This window comes from Rhinolophus sinicus, chromosome 5, assembly GCF_057876585.1.
Source record: "Rhinolophus sinicus isolate RSI-liver-muscle chromosome 5, RSI-T2T, whole genome shotgun sequence".
In the NCBI taxonomy this organism is placed as follows: domain Eukaryota; kingdom Metazoa; phylum Chordata; class Mammalia; order Chiroptera; family Rhinolophidae; genus Rhinolophus; species Rhinolophus sinicus.
Genome location: NC_142505.1, coordinates 53,263,851 through 53,285,270, shown reverse-complemented (window position 1 = coordinate 53,285,270; position 21,420 = coordinate 53,263,851). Strand labels below are relative to the sequence as shown.

The window sequence follows — 21,420 nt, the reverse complement described above, 5'->3', positions numbered from 1 at the left end:
CTTATCTTAGAATCATTATTCAAATCATAGCATTTATTAAAACGGTTATTATTTTTTTTGCCTTTTGTCTTTTGCCTATCTTAAGTAATGATGGAAATAAACTTAAAGAATAGTATTCACTTTTTCCAGCTTGGGTATTTTTTGCACTTTCAACGATTTCCTAATACAGAAAAGAAAACTAAGGTATATTAAGACCAGCCCTTACATTCATTTAGGAAACACTGATACATTTAGCCAAAGCCAAGTAATTATTGCCCAGGTTAATACCACTAACTTCCAACAGAATGAAGCAATCAGTCACGGCAAATTAAAATTGCAGATCACCAAGTGCAGTGATCCAGTTGATTAACAGCCACTACTAATTTGCAGTTAAGTCTAAAATTTTGCCTATGCAAAAGACTGAGAAGGCAGCGGCAGGCTGCTGAAGCATTTCATCTGGTCAAGGTGAACTCTTTGTGGGTTCGAGGAGCTGGCCACTTTTGAGTTCTCGTGTGAAATGTGTACTGGTGTGAGAGCAGGACAGCTTGCTAGGGAACTCTAGAGAGTACTGTCTGTCTTACAGGCATCCCTTTGCAAGCTGGAAGCATGCACCACCAGAGAGGGTCCTGGACAAGAGCAGCAGAAATCATTCTCTCCCATGGGGAGGGTTGAGGTCTCCAAGGGCTGGGTTTGGTTTGTTCAGGGCTGTTCTTTGAGTTGTTTTATTGGCTGTCTTAAAAACGGGGATAGAGTCTGTTCAGATCCTCTTCCCATCTTTTAATTAGATTGTTTGTTCTTCTGTTGTTGAATTGTATGAGTTCTTTATGTATTTTGGATATTAGCCCCTTCTCGGAGGTGTTTACAAATATCTTCTCCCATTCAATTGGTTGTCTCTTTGTTTTGTTGATAGTTTCTTTTGCTGTGAAGAAGCTTTTCAGCTTGATATAGTCCCATTCATTTATTTTTGCTTTTACTTCCCTTGCCTTTGAGGTCAAATTCATAAAATCCTCTCTGAACCCAAGGTCCGTAAGTTTAGTACCTATGCTTTCTTCTACACAATTTATTGTTTCAGGTCTTATGTTCAGGTCTTCGATCCATTTTGAGTTAATTTTGGTATATGGTGACAAATAGCAGTCCAGTTTCATTCTTTTTCACATGGCTTTCCAATTTTCCCAGCACCATTTATTGAAGAGGCTTTCTTTTCTCCATTGTATGTTTTTGACTCCTTTCTCAAAAGATGAAATACTGCCATTTGCGACAACATGGATAGATCTTGAGATTATCATGCTAAGTGAAATAAGTCAGATAGAAAAAGTCGAGAACCATATAATTTCACTCTTATGTGGGATATAAAACTGAAAGCAACAAATGAATAAGACAAACAAAGAAACAAAAACTCACAGACACAGACAACAGTTTAGTGGTTACCAGAAGTAAGGGGGTACAAGGTCAAAGAGGGAAAGGGGGGTCAAATATATGGTGATGGAAGGAGAACTGACTCTGGGTGGTGAACACACAGTGCAATATACAGATGATTTGTTATAGAAATGTACAGTGGAAACCTATATAATTGTACTAATCAATGTCACCCTAAAAAACTTAATAAAAATTTTAAAACTAAACACAAAATGGGATTCTGGAACAGAAAAAAGACATTCGTGGGAAAACTAATGATATCCTCATAAATACTGTGGCTTAATTAATAGGAAAACAATCGTAGAAAAGGACTGAAGAACCAGGATGTTGGGCTGGAGATGCCTTTCCCTTTCACTAGTCTCAGTCTGTTGGGAGGCAGTAGGAATGAAACAGGCTGAGTTCCACTTACTAGCAATGTGACCTAGCAGAACTTACTCTCTCTGAGCCTCAGTTTGCTCATGTGGGAAAATATGATAATACCATCCATCCCTCCATCCCTTAAGGTTGCTGTGAAGAGTAAGTGGAATAATACACAGAAAGTGCTTAGCACAGTGCCTGGCATGATGTAAGGATTTAGAAATGGAGCAGCTATTATGTTATGTTATTTCCCACATATGCCTACTGGCCACCATCCTCACCCAGAATGGTGCATTCCAGTGCTTTATCCTGAACCTCTTCAGAAACCAGAGACACACATATTTCCCATCTGGCCCAGAAAGCTCGGACAGGCCTGCCAATCTCCTTATTGCACACATTTACTTTTTTCCCTACCATCCTTTGTTATTCCTGTTCATGAAGCCAACAAAGTGCTTATTTGTACATTCCCCAAAGCATTGTTGAGCACCAGAATGGGCCAAGCATTGGGATAAGCCCAGTGGTGAGCAAAATGGACAGGGTCTCTATGCTTTCGGAAATTACAGTCTAGCAAAAGACACAGAACAGATGATAACAATAACGACCAAGTCAGGAAATACCAGCTGCCGTGGGAACACACAGTAGGGTCACCTATCCCAGTCTTGGGTGGGATGGCTGGGGAGTCCAGGGAGTTTAGCTTAGCTTTCCTCCATAGCAAAGTCTTGCACCCCCAATACCAGGCGGCCCTCTCTAAAGTACAAGTTTACCCAAAGGAACTGGGTAAGCAAGCGGGAGATGTGCCAGTATAAGCAAATTTCTTGTGTAGCTGGCAGTATCCACTTGGATGCAAAGCATCGGGTACTAATATGATTATGTCTGAAGCGTCAACAGTTATTTCTTAGGTAGGGACAAATACATTTTCAACTTTACAGTTCAAACATGAGTCCTCGTAGGAATGTTCTGGGTGATTTTCTGATTTCTAATATATAATGTTAATATATTTAGACTTTTATTCCAGTATTTCCATAAATAATGGGAGAAGGACTTTTTTCCCCAAATAGATAGTTAATATTCCCACATCACTTGCTGAACAATCAGCCCATCTCTTCCACATTCATTTTAAATGCCAACTTTCTCATGCACAAAATGTCTATGCATTTGTGGGTCTATCTCCATTTGTCAATGCCATATTTTTCTAATTGCTATAGCTCTATAATGTGTTTGGATATTTGCTAGGAAAAGTCCCCTCTTTGTTCTTTAAATGTTTCTCAAATGTTCCTTGTAATCCATATTGAATGTCTTTACAAAGAAGCTGAGTCTCAAAGTCTATGGTTTTACACATTTCTTAATGTCAAACTGTAATTTATAGATTATAAATTGCTTTTCATTATCTATTATTTCCACCACAATTTGGTGCTTTTCATCTAAGATGCTATTTGTTTATATAATAAAAATGGGGTGGTGAAAATACTATGGGTATAGTAATCAGAGGATGTAGACTTGAGACCAGCGGTATGACCTGGGGGACATCATTTTCTAAGCCTCAGTTTCTACATTTATAAAATGGAGATAATAACATGTCTCATAAGGTAAGGTTTGGATTATACACAAGAAGGCAAAAGAGATTTTAGCAAACTTCCTGGCACATACAGAGATACCGGCAGCTATGGATATGAAAAATATGCTCCGATTTTTAAAATGCAGTGTAGTATTCAGTACCATTATTAGAGAAATTGGCTTGAATATTTCATAATTGAATAAAAGCTTGTCCTGGAACTTGAAGTCTTTATATCCTTTGGTTTTCAGGCAATGGAAATTTTGATTGGCCTCATCTTATTTGTGTGGCTTCTAATTTGAAGATGGTTGAGTAGAAGACCACATGTCCAAATCTTTGGTTTTTAGCTACAAGCCTCAAAGGAAACCCCCAAATTCCAAACAGTGTATCTGCCAAACTCAAATGGGCTTTGGTTCTACCTGGGGTTGACATGAGAGATTAAGACAACACATAATGCAACAAGTGAGCAGGATAAACCAAGGGGGATAGAATCTGCATCGCAGGGAAATTACCCTATTAAATTATTATCAGGAAATCAATCATCTTGTTCTGTAAACAGCTCCATGTACAGTAATGTGGTTGTCACTTCGTATTTGCTACCGCTCAACCAGAAGAAAAGAAAAATGCAAAAGTGTGAAAATAAGTCCATAAATATCTCCAAAGAGACTACTGCAAATTTAATTAACTGAGCAATTGAGTCTGACTTCTTTAAATGTATATCTGAAATATGAGAGATTCCTCCAAAGCTTTATTCTTGTTAGAATGAGGCAGGGCTGAGTGGGGAAAGAAAAAACAATATAAAATGAAAAGCGCCGCTAAATTTCAGCTCAGTAATGTTTCATCATTAAGAAGGGATTAAAAGGATGAATCATTATGTCCCCTATAATCCAATAGAGCACACTAGAAAACTTCACCCCAGTGGGTCTAGTTTTTCCAAGAAATAGGACAGTTCTCAGTAAACAATTCCACTCCATTAAACAAACTTTATGGTCCCTACTAAGTGTGATTCACTAAGCACCGTGGAAATAATATGGTGCCCAAGACACAGCCCCCACCCTGCAAAGGCCCAAAGTCTAGAGGAAGACACAAATGTGCAGCTGTATGTGGATCACGAGGTCCACAGGGCCCAGTCCCCCTGGAGGAGGTGCAGGTTCCATGGAGAGACGAGAACAGAAGACCGAGAGAAGATCTTCAATCATCAGCCATATCAGAGAGGTGGGGCCTTCTTGTCACCTCTTGCTCCATGCGGATGCAAGTTGGGCCACCCCCACCCACTGACAGCACGAGGACGGAGGCCCGTCTTCTCTTCTCCAGGCAGCAGGTTACGCATGTGAACTTGAGTTGTCTCTGTAGGTCCAGGTCCTCCCCCCACCCTGCCTCCCTGCCTTCTTCCTTTTTGCCTCCTTCCTCTCCTTTTCCCTTCCCTTTCTGCCTTCTTTTCTTCCTTTTCCCATTCTCCCTTTTTGTTCTCTTGCTTTGATGCCCACATATTCTCTCCATCTCTATCTCTGTCTCTGTCTCCAACACACCCAAGCAATACAGCACACCGTAAGAACCATTCTCGGTCTCCACGTTGGGGTGGGGGATGCGAGGCCCACCCTGGGCTTCTGCCTACACTGTCTTTTCAGTCGGCTGCAGCTGTCACCACAGTCTTCTACTGGGGTGGAAGGGATTTCAAGGAACTAGCACAGAACGGTAAAATGGATGAAGTCTTTTGTTTCCCAGGTGGCTAGCAAGTTGTGTTTGTGTGTTCCATCAGGGCTGTGGAACTCAGGGAGGTGGGGGAGCCCTAGACCCCTGACTGGAGAATCTCATACAGGCCAACCCAACGTGACAGCATGCCTTAGAGGAGCTGAGATTTGAGCTGGGCATTGAACGCAGCACAAACACTTTTCTACCTGGGGAAGTGCAGACCTGAAGTTAACCTGGGAAAGGCCCAGGTTACTGCATCTCTGCCCTCCTGGAGCAGCCAGACTTTTAAATCTAAGGCATCTTTAATTAATGCTTGTGCTGCTTGAAATCACCCTGTAAGTTCCTCATCTCTGAGTCCTGTTCTTATGTCAGGTTAGTGGACTCTGAAACTCTGCCAGGAACATATTTACTCCCAGAGGATTTGGGTCAATATTGCCATTGTGATACTTGAAATTATGACAAAATCTGGATAATTCACGAAGAGGTACCCATCACCTGGGTCCATGAGTTCTCAGGACACTTCTAAATTGAATATTTTGAGCATCTGCTTTAAGCATCTCAGCAATAGTCTGTGTCGTCAGTCTCAGGTCTCTAGGAAATGGTAAATTTCTTTGGGGCTTCTGATCATAGATTGGGAGAGTTGGCAAGAGACAGCACCGTCAGCTTATTGACAGCATTTGGCGACTAAGGGTGTGATCATGATGAGGAGCAAGCATTTGTAGGTCTATAATCACGTTCTGGGTACTGGCGTTCTATGTCTCATCCTTACAAGATCCCTGTGTGTCAGGCACTGTTCGTACTCTCCCTTTATAGGCCAGGAAACAGGAGACAGAATGGGGAAGTTGAATCACTCAGTCAATGAGCATAAGGCAGATGTTAAGGCCAATAGGACAGAAATCTCTGGTGTGTTTTTTCCCCTGTTATATTCCTAGCCTCTGCATAGTCCTGGCACATAGTAAATGCTCAGTAAATACTTTATGGATGAATGAAGTGGCAGGACTGTGATAGAAACCCAACTGTCTGGCTCCAAAGGCTATGCTGTTGGGTGAAAGGGATCAGAATACGCCACTCCAAAATATGCCTTGGCATGACGATTGTTTTGGACAGAAGGTAATTGAGAAAGAGCAGATGCAGAAAGCTTCCCCTTTCTATCTAAAAGCAGAGCATAAATTTCTCTTTGTGAAGCTGTGTCCCCTCCCCTCCATACCAGGAGGAGGAGACAACTCAGTACTGGAGATGACATCCATTTGAATCTGCATAAACAAATCTTACTGAATTATTATCTTCCATTTTTTCCCTCCCATATATTTACTTTTCCACAATTCATTGCCCATCGAAGCTCAAACTCTTTTCCTTTGTCTTGTGACTTCTCCACAAATTTATGACTCTTTGTTAAAACGGTATATAAGCTTTCAGGCTATCTGCTTCCTTGGGTTTTCACTTCCTTTTTTTTTTGTGAGACACCCGTATACACACATACAAATTAAAATATTAACGTCAAGTAAAATTTGTATGCATTTTATCCTGTTAATCTACTTCTGTCTCTTTAATGTACATAGACCCAGGTACTGAACCTAAGATGGTAGAGGAAACACTCTTTCCCTCACCGTAGGATACCATGCCATTTCTTTCTACTCTATTATCCCCTGTGTTTCCCCCGCCTTCTCCCTAGACCCAGTGGTTCTCAAACTTTAGCCTATATCAGAATCACCTGGGGTGCTTCTTACAGCACAGACCACTGGGCCCAATCCCAGTTTCTGATCAGTAGGCCTGGGGGAAGGTCTGAAAATGTCTATTTCTAACAAGCTGCCCAGCACTGTAGGAGCTGCTGGTCTGGGACCTCTGTCCTAGGTTATAAAATCCCTTATAAGCCCCACATTTTTACACAAATATCCTTTCCCTTTTGCACCACAACAAGGAAAGCTCATTCTATTCACAGTCAAGAGAATGAAAGAATAACTGAAAATTGCCCCATCACCATTTCAGCAGAAGCAAACCCCAGCAGCTGCGGGAGTTATTGCTGTGGTCATAGAGAGAGAAGACCCGTAAGTTACAATTAGAACACCCGGATTCAAGTCCTAGCTCCTCGTTGCCCTAGCAATAGGGACCTGGACAAGTCAGTTGACCTTTCTTCTCTTCATTCTCTAAAAGGGGCATGTGGATAACCCCTGTTTTTTCTACACCCCAGGGCTCTTGAGGGAATGGAGGGATAAAACAAGGATAGCACTCTGGAAACTGTAAAGGACTGGAGAACTGGTACCTGGTATTCAGTCAGCTCATGAAGTCATAATGTTGGTCTTGCAACCAGAATTAACTCCGGTGGGTGATGGGTGAGTTCAGAAAGAAGTGCGGGCTCTCTTTATATGCTGTACAGCTGAAACAAAATGAAACAGCAAGATGTTTCAAAGCAGAACATGAAAATTAAAGCTATATACTTCCAGATGAAATATACTTCATTATCACAGGCTAAACATAAAATAAATAGGGCAGAAATACAGCTATCTGTTCCTATAAAGAACAGGAAGGAAATTTGGGGAACAATTCCTGAATAACTTTAAATGCCTCTTCTATCTTTTTACTGCAGAGCCAAGAAGGGCAGAAAATGATGACAAACTAATTATGATGATGGATGGCGAGCCAGTCCCTTGTGTTAGCTACACTGTGGGAGCAAAGAGCAACTCTACAGCTTGCAGACTTCAATGGGCAAGACACTCTAGATGATAATGGGCAATACAGATTAACAACATTATGTTAAACAGGATAATTATTCTTTTTCATTTCCTAGTACTTTCCCAGGAACCTGGTCCTGCCTCCCATTTTTCTGTTTCTTATTTCCAAGGCACTATCTGTGTGTATGAGGCAGGCTTCACTTCTGCTAATTAAAGGTGATGTGCTGGCTTTTCCTGCAGTTTCCAACAGCAGGGGTCCAGGGACCAGAGATTGATGAAACCACTATGAGGGAACCACCATTTCCAAAAGCAGGGTGAGGGGATGGGAAGACTAGGGATACAAAGCAAACAAACTCTGCAAAAACAAATTCTGCTTTTCTTTTCTTTCTTTTTATTTAAGTGCTTTTCTGAGAATTTTAACAATGCATTCAGTGATCTGGTGTAAGGGTGATAGCTTAGAATTAAGAGATTTTTTTTTTTATGTCAATCAGAGGTAAATTCCAGACAGCATCACATAATTACGCAGCCTTTCCCTTCCCTTCCCTTCCCTTCCTTTCCCTTCCCTTCCCTTCCCTTCCCTTCCCTTCCCTTCCTTTCCCTTCCCCTTCCTTCCTTCCTTCCTTCCTTCCTTCCTTCCTTCCTTCCTTCCTTCCTTCCTTCCACCTGTTACTGATAACCGTATCATAATCACCTGCCATGTGCTACGCGCTGAGGCAGACCTCGAGACACAATAGTGAACAATACAGACATGAGCCCTACTATTCTAAAAGGGGAGATAAAACAAAAATAGGCAAATATGCAGAATGAGTGCAACTAGTAAAAAGGGTCATGAGGTAAGAAACAAGGAGCTGAGATGGAGATTGACAGGGAAGGATATTTACATAGAGCATTTGGGGAAGACATCTCTGAAGAGGTTGAGGATTAACTGAGACTCAAAAGACTAAAACAAAGCATTCAAAGGAGGGGAGGAGAATGATCCAGGCAAGACAGCAGCATTTGCAAGACAGAATGGCATGCACATGGCATGCTTGAGGACCTGAAGAAGGTAGGTCAGTGTGGCTGGGGCCAAGTGAGCAGCAGGAAGAGGGGAAGATAAGTCTGAGAGATACACAGGGACCAGTTTTGGCAACACCTTGTGGACCATCCCACGTGTAGGTGTGGAAACTGTATTGATAACAATTTCTAATATTTCTATCTCACTTTATACTATACAATGTACTGTAAGACAGTGCTTTGAAAACTTTAGCATGCATACAAATTACCTGAGCATCTTGTTAAAAGGAAGCTTCTGATTCAGCAGGCCCAGGGTAGGGCCTGGGGTTTTGCATTTCTAAGAAGCTCCTGAGTGATGCTGAGGCTCCCCATCTGCAGATTACACTTTGAATAGCAGGGCTGTAATATACCTTATTTCACTTAATCCTACACCCTTCAGGAAAGTTTAATCATCTTTATTACACGATGAAAAGTCTAAGACTTAGAAAAGTGTTAAATTATATCTTGTCTAAACAAAAAACAGTCACTAGGACCTGGGCTATATGAGGTCCGACAATCATGTTCGCAAACTCATCCTAGAAAAAGTGCTACATACCTCATTTCTGAGTATCACTACGGTCACCTTCGAAGTCCTCCCTCCCCTTGGGAGCTATGCGAGAATACCAGCACCTATTCCAACCTGCAAAGCAATTTGGGAACTCTTTTTCTGGAATGGCCATCAGAGGTGTTGTCATATTACACTTGATGTCCTGAATGTTATCAAAATGTCTTCCTTTTAATATTTCCTTTATCTTTGGGTAAAGAAAGAAGTCATTGGGGGCCAGATCAGGTGAGTAGGGAGGGTGTTCCAATACAGTTATTTGTTTACTGGCTAAAAACTCCCTCACAGAGGGCGTTTCAGTTAACATTTTCAGTTAACATTTTCAGTTAACATTTTCAGTTAACATTTTCAGTTAACGTTTTCCTAACTGTTTCTCTATCAATGTTTATTTGGTCTGCTGTGCTTCTCACAGGCAGCCGAGGATTTTGACACACTATTCAAAGAATTTTTGCAATGTTTTCATCAGTTCTGCTCGTTACTGGCCACCCTGACCTCTCTTCATCAGTGACGTGTTCTCTCCCCTCAGAAAGATGTTCAATCCATTTGCACACTGCCGTTTTCTTCATGGCATTATCCTCATAAACTTGGACTAACATGGCCCTGATTTCACTCCCACTCTTGCCAACTTTAACAAGAAATTTCATGTTTGTTCGTTGCTCTAATTCAAGCTCAGACATTCTCGTGACAGTACACGAAAACATGCGACAACAATAATGAACGCCACTCAGCAAGACACCGCAACACGTCGACAAAAACACAGCTATGAGACACTGATATACCAAGGTTATGAAACTTTCTCGAGCTGTTTGTGCAGTGCTGCCAATGTGAGCGCACATGGCAAGTTTGCGAATGTAATTATCAGACCTCAGTTCACCAATACAGGTTACAATTAGAAAATCTGTGAGGCTCTGCAGATTTTAACCCTTATTTAATCAATTTGTTATTTAAATAAGTAAAAGAAAACATTAAACCAGAAGTGATCCATATATTTGCATGAGGATCAATTCAGAGAAAAAAAAAGTTTGAGACTAACTATATTTAACAGGTATCTTTGTGTGTGTGTAATTTTATTCATTTTTAATTGAGGTATAATTTATATACATTAAAGTGCACAGATCTGAAGTGTTCACTTTTATTCATTTTTAATTGAGGTTTAATTTGTACACATTAAAATACATGGATCTAAAGTGTAACCAAAACCCAAGACAAGATATAGAACATTTGCATTATCCCAGAAAGTTCCATCATGCCTCTTTTCAGTTAGTTACTTGATTTTTATCAGCAGTGATAAATTTCATCTGTTCTTGAACTTCATATAATTTAAATCATATAATATGTACTTCTTTGTGCTGGATTCTTTCACTCAGCATAACATTTTGAGGTTCATAACCAGTATTTTTTATCAAGAAATATCCTAACTCTCACTGTATAATATTTACAATTTTTCTTCACCGTTATTTTATGATTCTCCCATAATTAGAAGTTTCTCATTTGGGACTAAAATTATAGACATCACATACCTAGCAACCACTGAGGATTTGATTATCATAACAAAGTTGGGCCAAACTTTATTGTCAAGTAAAAAACACTTTTGAAGCTGGTTTATTTTGTCTTTTGCTGACTGACTTTCTCAGTTACTTAACTGCACATTGTGGATTTTCTCATAGTGCCTCTTAACACTGGACATTCCAAAAGCAAGAATTTTTCCGAAGCAAAAATTAAAAGCAACAGCAGTAAAATTTTTAAGACAACAAAGTACTATTCAGATTGCATTCAAGCATGCACTTTTCCTCAGCATACTCTTTTTATTCTTGGTAGTAGCCCTAGCAAAACTAGAAATTGTATTGTGAAACACACACACACACACACACACACACACACACACACACACACACTGAGTGATTAGTATATGCAGAGAGTCCACAGAGACACCTACATTTGGTCCCTTTAATTCATCTGAAACAACCCCCGACTTCTGTCTTGTTGACCACCGTCATCCATATCAGAGCCCATCACTTTGCTGACAGCATTTGGGAGAATTTTTTGTTTGGGCAGGAGTTTGTTTTCATTTCAGTTTTTTTTTTGTTTTGTTTTGTTTTATGTTTTTTGTTTGTTTTGTTTTTTGTCTCTGAGAGGATGTTGTAAAATCATATTTCTCTATTTACCATGTAAGCTTATGGATAAACTGCTATGGGAACTAGTTCTGTAACACTGATGAATTTTAGGGAGTAGCAAATTTTAAATTGTCTATTTGTAATTAGAAAGCGCGCACTCAGAGACACATAATATCATGTCCAAGAGGATAAACATTCTGTCCTATTTGTCTTTGTATTTTCAACAACTAGCCCAGGGCTGGACATTGAACAACACTCAATAAATATCTGTGGAATCAATGGCATGTTAAAAAATTAAAATAAAGTAAAATAGCACTGATGTTTAAAAGTGTGGTAAAGCAGACACTTCTTTCACTGACAAAGTACAGAATAATTACCCGTATGGAAGAAGCAGGAAGACAAAAAAAATATACTTAGGAAAAAATTTTTATATCAAGAAATTTTCTTTTAATTGATCCTAATGCTTTGTAAGACAAAAAAAAAAAAAACAGCTATAATTTTTATACTCCCCCCCGCCAGTTTCAAATTTAAGTATTCAAGGCACATGATTTTACTGTAGATGATTACTGAGTGACAATCACATATAGATATATTCAATATCATTTAGTCGAAAATGGCTCCCATTGTATTCACTAATATATTAAAATCACACTTGAGTATTAGATTTTTAATCAAGAAATGATCACCCTTCTCATGAATACTGATTTGGATGGCAGAAATTATCAAACATATGAAGAAATACTATTTTGAATGGAAATTGCATTTCTCATTAAAGAATTGATTTTTTTTTTTTTTTATTTTTGTCTGCCATGTTTATTAACTTTGCTTGATGTGGCCCTCTGTTTTCTTAGAGAGCCATTGATCCAACCGACAAGGGAATGGTGGAGAAGGGAGAGGAGAAACACATGCTTCCTTTCTGTTACTCCAGCACGGCAAGCGGCCATCTCCTGCTTCTAAGCCCTTGCATTCACTTTTCCCTCTCCCTGAAATGCCCTGTCCCCAGCAATTCGTGAGATCAGCTCATTCTCATCCTTGGGGTTTTTGCTCTAATGGTCTCTTCAGAGAGGCCCTCAGTGACCACTCAGCTCATAGCAGCTGACCTAGTGACCTTCCACCTTCAGCTGTGCAGGTGTCTATTTCTGCTGGCTTGTTAACTGTCTATTTTCCTCATTAGAATGGAAGCTCTGTGAGGTTAGGGATTATATCTGTCTTGTTCTCCCAATGCATCCCCAGCTCCCAGCCCAGTTTCAGTCACATGGAGAGCACTCAATAAATATTTGGAGGGGGAACAGATAAATATACGAATCCACCATTCCTATTTACAGAGTACTTTTAACTGCACACAACTTGAAGAATCAGCATAAGGCGATTTCTAAACCCAGCCTCCCAAAGCTTAATGAATGCAGGAGGCAATTAGCTGCAACCTTTCAGGTTCATTGGCTGCTTCTTTGCATTCCCGTAGTGACAGGACAATTATACAGTAGAGAGCTGCTCAGATGACATGAGTTTTGGTCACATAGAAACTTGGGAATCAAGTGCTGCTTCTCTGCCATTTCTAGGAGAGTTTACATAAGGGATTGTGCCATAATTCATAGCAACTGCTGAACGTCTATAGTCAACTTTGTGGACACCTCAGAGGTTGGCAAACCAGGAGCTGTGCTGAAAAGAGATTAAAGTTAGATGGCTGTGACATCAGTCTTTTATTCAAAGTGCCTAGAGCACCTAAATGCATTCATAATAATAATTTTTTTAGTTACATTAATTATCAGTGTAATTCATGCTCATTATATATAACTGAAAAACAAAAACCCAAAGCATTAAGATATCCACAGAAGATCATTATAACATGTTTCAGTAGTGTAACATGGCTTGGCAATGAGACGACGTAGATTCAAATACCATCTGGCCACTTATTGATGCTGTGAATACATAAGATTGCAAATGGCCACAAATTCTTCCTATCTCTGTATGCATGCCCTCTTGCAGTATGACCATGCCACTCTTCCAATCAAGAGGTGGAATCTATTTCTCCACCCCAATTGGGATTTAGCCTGATATGGATTATTTCAACCAACAGGACGTTAGCAGACATGACACAAGAAGGGACTTGGAAAGTGCTTAGGTTTTCGGGTTTCGCCTCTCCTGCAGCTGGGAACTCCACCACCACCACGTGAACAAGCCTGGATTAGCCTCATGGAGGATGAGTGACCACGTGGAGAGAGGCCCAGCTGTCCCATTATCCCAGGGAAGGTCCAGACATGAAAGTGAGGCCATCCTTGGCCATCTGGTCCTCACCATATAGTCCCAGCCAGAGAATTGCAGCCAAGCCACAGAATTATAGCAAACAATAATATATATATATATATATATATATATATATATATATATATATATATATATATATTTAATTCTATACATATTTGTTAGCAGAAGCTGACTGATACAGTGATTCTGGGCAAAATGCTTAAGCTCTTTAAGTCTCAGTTTCCTAATCTGCAGAATAAAGATGATACTACCACCTTTCCCATAGGCTTTGCTTCAAGTACTAAAGGAGATAATGCGTGGAAGGATTTAGCATCATACTGGCACACGTAGACACTAAATACATTTTTATGGATTACGTCCAGGCTTCTTAGAAAATGAAGAGTGCATTCTTTATTATCTGCTTTGCTTTGTTGACATAATATTTTAATATCTAACATATAACTGAAACATAAAACCATTTCCTCATTGTTTATTATTTAAGTTGTTTACAACTTTTTAATTTTCAACATCACAGGTTCTCACAGAAGGACTCCTTCTTCCATAATGAAATGGAAGATGGTTTTTCCAGAGGATGCAAGAACTTCCATGAAACTGCTTCAAGGAGAAATAAGGAAGAGTCTACCCATGGAGCAAACAGAAAAGATTCTGATTTATCCAACATAACAGCTTATGTTAAGCAGTCAGGCTGAGGAAGGCAGAGGACCTCCAGGCCTAAAAGTGATGGTCTGGGAAGATCTGTGCTCCATGTGACACAGCAAAAAGGCCCCTGTTGCTCCACATCACATGTATTTGTTCTGAGACTAAGAAGCTTCTGCTAGTGATTGGCTCATAGCAACCTTAGGGTAAAGAGGCTGTTTCCCAAATTACTAGAGACAGCTCTATGGACTGTCAAAAAGCTCCTCCCTGGAATGAGGTCTGTATCATGCCCCAAACAGACCCTATACCTGTGCCATCTGTCAGAATGTTTACAGATCCCTGTTGGTCTGTGGATCAGACGCTGAAAGTCTGGAGCTAAAGGTCACAGCCACAGCATGCCAGGCACACTTACTTCCTGTGGTGATTCTAGTAACCCACATTTTCAGGGGTCCTGATGGAAGACTAGCTCCTCTGGTGCAGGTTGCAGTCTCAGAGAATCCCAGAAATTGCACTTCAGCTTCGAAGCCTCATAAAAGTGCTGCCTGAGGTTTTACTCAGCAGGAAACAATCAGCTATTGTCCAGAAAAAAAGAAAAGGTGAGGATCCCCGTAAAGAAGAGAAAACCATGAGCTTCATGACAAAGACCAAAATAGCTGGAAATTATTTCTGGTGTGTGTGTGTCTATCCGTAGGATTAAAGCTAATAGGAATGATGATACAAAAACAGACATTCCACGCACGCATGAATTGGTAAGCTGGTTGTTAGCATGGTCTTCGCTAAATCATTTTAGCTGCTACTTCTTAGTAACTTGTTATGCATTCCAGCATGCTATCTGCTTTGACCTACTTTTCTTACTTTGTAAGAAGAGAAAATCGCTGCAGGAACTAGACTCAATCAATATCCAAGTTCCAACCAATTATCAAGTCGGCCGAACCACAGTTTCTGCCTCCAATTTCTGCCACAAACTTTCAAGAAAAATATAGCCTCTTATTCTTTGGATTTATATCTTGTTGTCATTTTATATAATTTGTGGAATTCTGTTGGTAAGTCCAATACAATGGAAACAGACTACAATGGATTTACTCAGCAATTGCTATTTTTAATTCTCTGTAGAGAGGATCTTCTCCAAAAATACTGGCATGCTTGCCTTGGGTCTCAAATTCAATGCCCCAACTTTTATTGTCAATCATATTGCACTTACATGGTCACGTACTAGGGCAACAGACACGCATGATAAATATCTGCCTTGATATTGTTATTTTTTGGAAAAATATTCCCTGCCTCTTTTCAAAACTATCTGAAGCAGCCTACCAGAAGGGATGTGTAAGATCATGAAACTAAAAAAAGCAATGGAAAGCAACCAAAAATCTCACCGAGAGAGTGGGAATATAAATATTACACCTACATCAGCTAATAGAGGGGGAAGTGTTAATGTTATCTTTGAAAGAATAGGAGACACATGAGCTGTTGAAATGGTCAAAAGGTTTGGATGCAGACAGACAAGGTTTGGATCCCCGAAATTTCACTTAATGGGAGAATTCAGACAAGTTACCAACCCTTTCCGAATTCCAGGTTTTTCTGCCTCCAGGTTTATAATAGGCATATCATAGATTGTTGTCAGGAGTAAATATAACACAAATGTAATAAAAAATAAATACATGGGTGATAACTATGTGCCAGGCACTCTTGTAAGCACTTTCCTTGTATTATTACTTCATTGACTTCTGATAAGGATTCTGTGACCCTAGACTACTAGTCCAGCTTTAGCAATTGGAAAACTGAGGCGCACAAAGGGGAATGAGATGCCCAGGCTCACAGCCCAGTAGAGGTGAAACCAGTATGTGAAGCTGGAAGTCAGGCTCCAGAGTCCATACTCTTAACCACTCTGCTACCGTGTTTCCCCGAAAATAAGACCTAGCAGGACTTATTTTCAGCTCTAATGTGTCTTTTGGAGCAAAATTAATATAAGACACAGTCTTATTTTACTATAATATAAGACTTGGTATAATATAATATAATATAATATAATATAATATAATATAATATAATATAATACTGAGTCTTATATTAATTTTTGCTCCAAAAGACTCATTAAAGCTGATCGTCTGGCTAGGTCTTATTTTCGGGGAAACATGGTATACTGTCTCATTAACTCAAATGAGATAGTGTCAAGATAAAAAGTGAATGGATGATATCTCATACTCTTATCAGCTTCCCAGCAGCCAAAGCAAAGAGAGGACTATTTTATATATAATATAGCCATTGTACTATAAGTATATATGATGAAATAAACTACCTTTAGGAAATGCCCTACTTCCTATACTAGGATTAAATTACTATTCCCTGAGATGCTTGCTTGCCAAAAAAGTCCTGGCCCCCAGCCCTGATTTATTAAAGCTGTACCTTTGGGCAGGAGGTGGGGAGATAATGCCACTGGTGATCTAAACCAGCAAGTTCCACAGGAGATTCTTGGGGATGCTGAAGACTCATCCACCCAGCTCTTCCCTTTTCTAGCACTTGATTGTGTAGGTGAGCTGGAATCCAGGTGGGCTCATCCACAGCCATATCTTCATTTACTGAAAAATATCTTCCTCAACTTCTTCACTGCACAATACTCCCCACAAGATACCCCTTATCTACAGCTGCTTGTCAAACCATGTTTCAACAAAATTCTACTATTGTTGAAGTTATATCAGGGCCTAAGATTAGGGAATTGGTAGAGAAGGGAATTTGACAGTTTCTGCCATGTGTTAAACAAGAAATCTCACCAGCAAGAGGATAATTCAGCTCAGAACCACCCGAAGTCATCAAGAGCTGGAGCTGTGGGAGTGGTACCGAGACAGCTGTAACACCAAGATGATGGATTTAAGCATCATTTATTCTAGATCAGAGGTCTGTATTATGCACTTGAGGGTATTCTAAAGCACTGAAGGTAAGAGCAATTAATGTGCCCACTCTTTCCAAATTTACAAAATCTTGGATTTCAGCATATTTGTGTCCAAAAGATGACTGCTAGAAGAAACTGAGTCAGCTCTTTCTCTTAGGAAATTATTCAAGGGGAACAGGGACATCTGTACTTTATGTTCCTCTAGACAATGTGATCACCAGTAACACTGTGAAGCAGTGTACCTTATAAATATTTCCAGATCAAAGAAGGAAGTGACATTTCTTCTAATCCCTCCCAGACCCACCTGAACACACACACACACACACACACTGATTATTGTGGTCAATTTAAACTTTAAAATATTAAGAAAGCACAAGGGACTTAAAATTTTTGAATTTATAGCAATAAAAAAAAGTTATTTAAAAAATCACCAATCAGTTTAAGTCACCAATTAAGATCAGCTTTGCACCTTAAATGTGAGTTTAGCCCAACCTAATACAGTGGTTAGCCCATTAGGCACCTAGAAAGTCTTTGTTGAATAAACGAATGAATGAGTGGATACCACTTATTTGTTAGGCAAAAACTTAATATACAAATAAAAAACAAAATTGAGAAATTTATATAATCTCTAGGACGAGGTTGCTGGTTCTTAGTGTGGTAGGAAAAATAATTTGGTTTAGATGTTTTCCCCTAATTATAACGGGCATAGAGTTACATTTCAGATATAATTATGTAGACTTTAAAGCTTTAAATATATGTAGAAAAGAAAAGACCTTCACCATGAAACATCACTGGAAGATTTAAAATTCAAAATACATTAGCAACTTGGCAAAAAAAAAAGAAAAAGAAAAATCCCCTAACACTAGATTCTCAAAACCATTTCCTTTAAATGTTAAGATGGAACTATTTTTTTGTTTTTTCAGTAGTGTGATTTGATCCTGTGACTGTTCTGTCCTTCTGATATCTGTCTTTTTCTCTCCATTCCACCCCCATTGTGTGACGTTTAAAGAGAATTAGAATAAGAGTTTACATCAAAACTGTGTGTGACACGACCATAAGGGAAATTTCTATGCACCACCCATCCAAGTTGTCTTTCATACTCTCTTTACACTTAGTGACATTCATTCATTCAAAAAATCTTCTTTATACATAGTGGGTATCTCAACAGACATTTACTGAGCACCCGCCAAGTGAAAGGCACTCTGCTACATACTAAAGATGGAACAGAAAACTCTTCCCCACTAGACTATAGAGATCGTGGTGTAATTAGGCAGATCAACTTTAAATCAATGTTGATCACACAAATAATTAGTTCATTGAGATTGTGCTTAGGACCATGAAGTCAAGTGTAGATTGGCTTCTTTAAATAATAATGTTACTTGATGAAGGAGTATGAACTTGATCCCACCTAGAGTTATGGACAACCACCAAAGGGTTTCATCTGTAAGTGACATGATCAGATCCACTTTCGTAAAAGGTCACTCTGACCACACCGAGGAGGACAGATTTAGATGAGGCAAAGACAAATGCTGAGTGACCAGTGTGGAGTCCATTGCATTATTATCATCCAACGAATGCCACATTCCAGGTGACAGATGACTGTGGTATGATCTGGAGTGACAGTACTGGAGATGGTGTGAGTTAACAGTTATGATGATAACAATAACCAAGGCTGCTATGTGCTGTGCCATCCTCTGTGCCTAACCATCCATAACGACTGGCTCATTTAATCGTCAGTCCTATAAGTGAGGTACTATTACCATCCCAATTTTATTATCAAGGAACATGAAGTACAAATAGGTTCAGTAAGCTGTCCATGGTCACACATCTCGCACCTAGCAGTGATATGAACTCAGCGAGTCAGTCTGCAGCGCTCAAGCTCTTAACCATTCTATGAGCTTGCTGAATTTGATCTTCTCCTGGATGCCCAGACAGCTGGTCTTCCAAGGCACTGGCAATTTATTCATTCCTTGCCCAGTCCTTCCACTGCAATTCAACAGATTAAATATTTTGTCGTGGGTCAATTCAAAAGAACACCTTCAGTGTGAATTCTCTATGCCTTGTTCTTTATTTCCTATGCTCCTCTTAGTCTCAAAAATGAATGTGTATTGAAATTGCATGCATGGACCTGTTCTGAAAATTGGCCTTGGAACTTCATATGAAATTCTTTCCTGCACAAACCATGGGTCATAGAGCTCAGTTGTGAATTCTGATGCCTCCATTTGAAAAGATGTGTTAATGTTGAGAATAAGTATGATTCATCAATCTTGGGCAGTGGATGTGGGCCAAAGAAAATTGTTAATTTACAGGGTCACTTCACTATAGGAGCCAGAGCAGAAACGTCAATTTAAAAACTGTGACCCTATTACTGAAGTCACTGTTTTAGGCTGTGTCCTATTAGAATGGGCTTGATGGGCCCGGAGCTGGGCTGACTGTGAGTCAGCTCTGACCTCTGCAGACACAGGGGGCAAGGAGACTCACAGAACCTGCCAGTTACCTGCAATGCTCCTGATGGGGTTAGGAGGCAAGTGTCACAGGAATCTGCTCGTCAGGAGAGAAGGGAAGGGAAGGGAGAAGAAACTCGAGGTATCAAGCAGTAAGGCTATCCAGCTTCCTGTCACTGAGAATCATGTACTAAAGGAGGGTCCTTGGCAGGAAGATGGTTCAGACCTGGACAGGAACTAAGTCTTGAAGAAAAGAGTGTTCACGATGGGACAGAGACACGAGAAGACCCTGCTGTAGCAGCTGCAGTAAAGACTGAAGCTTGGTTACATTGAACACGGTAGTTTGTTCATGTAGTTCGAACTCACATGTACCAGAAACCATCTAAAGGTTTTGAGACTGAGAAATGATCCAAGACGTCATTTCTGCCTGGGAGAAATTCCCCAGGCTAAGCGTGAGAGAGCGCTCCTGTTTGCGAATTGAGGCACATGCCAGTAAAATAGGCTTGATTCAGCACCGCCTCCTGCCCATCTTAGGGTCAGGATAACTCTCACTCGGTGCCTACGTGGCCCTTGTTTAGAGAGTAAAGGAAAGCATGTGCTAGGTTGCAAACACTCCCAGTTCTTTTGGACAATGCCTGTTACTATGAAATGAAGTCAGCCAGGATCCCAAAGCCAATCTCGCTATAGATGGACCTCTTTGTCCCCGGAGGGACCATGATGATTCCTGGCTTCCTGTTTTTGGTCACTGAGATGACCCTGCCTCGGACTTAACTCCTCTGAACCTGTCTCCACTTCTGGTTCCTGCTTCTCTGAGAGTCCCAGCCTTGACAGTGGGGCCGGTTTAAGCTTCTCCTCTGACATGGTTTTTCTTCTGATATCCTGGCTCCTAAAGTCAACAGGTTTCACCCACTCTTCCACCTTCTCTGCCACCTGACTCTGGAACTAACTACTGGGCCTTTTCTCAGCAACCCTCACCTGTTCCCCACCCCGCTGTCTGCTGCCCCCACCTGCTTCTCTGAGGCCTCACAACTGACCTACCGAAATCACCTACAGAGCTAAAATCCCTCAGTGTTCCAGAGCCAGGCACCAAGTGAGTCTTTGGGAAAGTTTCTTGAGGTCCAGAGAGCAGACTTCTTAAGTCATTAGAACTGGAAAGGACCAAATGGCCCAACAGTCTAAAGCCCAAGACTGGGAGAGAACGTGAGGCAGAAGTAGTATAGAACTCAGCTCCCCAGACCTCTCCCTACCTGCCATGTTGCTTCTGTAAATGAAACTACTCGGTAGGAGTTCCGACAATTCCAATAATGAACCTCTCACTCAGGGTCCATCTTACACTTCCTGCTCTCATTTTCGCCCCTCTCCCACTAAGCCTGTTTTCAACCTGAAAGCCAGAATGATCTTAAAAGACCAATCAGATTACAAGTCAATCACCTGCTCAAAACTCACAATGTGTTTCCATAACACTTAGAATACAATCAGAGTCATTGCCAGGGTTTGCGGGGGGCGAAGGGGGCCTGCCCCCCTGATCTTCTGACAGTATGTCTGTCCTGCCATTACCCCGTTTTCACGGTGCGGCAGCCACAGTAGCTTTTTCTATAGTCCTCAAACACACCCAGCTGATCCCCACCTCTGGACTGGGAACACACCCCCAGATGGGGGGTTTGCTCACCATTCAGCTTAACTGCCATCTCCTCGGAGAAGTTTCCCTCTGCAGCCTCCTCTCTACCCCACCTCTCCATTCCCCATTACTAGCTTCATTTTTCCACAGAAAACTGCACTAGCTGAGATGTTTTTCTGTATCTTTTTTGTTTGTCT

General features: G+C 40.5%; 1 protein-coding gene and 1 pseudogene across 2 annotated transcripts in view; one reads left to right on the top strand and one right to left on the bottom strand.

Annotated features, from left to right (window-relative positions):
- Positions 1 to 21,420, bottom strand: part of LOC109443577 (uncharacterized) — a 318,204-nt gene that overhangs the window by 57,204 nt on the left and 239,580 nt on the right. For both annotated transcript variants that reach the window (XR_012489505.2, XM_088798895.1), the window contains exon 4: positions 7,257 to 7,370. The gene's annotated coding sequence lies outside the window, so the exon portion shown is untranslated. The remainder of the gene's footprint in view (positions 1 to 7,256; positions 7,371 to 21,420) is intronic.
- LOC109443573 (heat shock protein HSP 90-alpha pseudogene) overlaps positions 1 to 21,420 on the top strand; it is a 275,719-nt pseudogene that overhangs the window by 43,638 nt on the left and 210,661 nt on the right.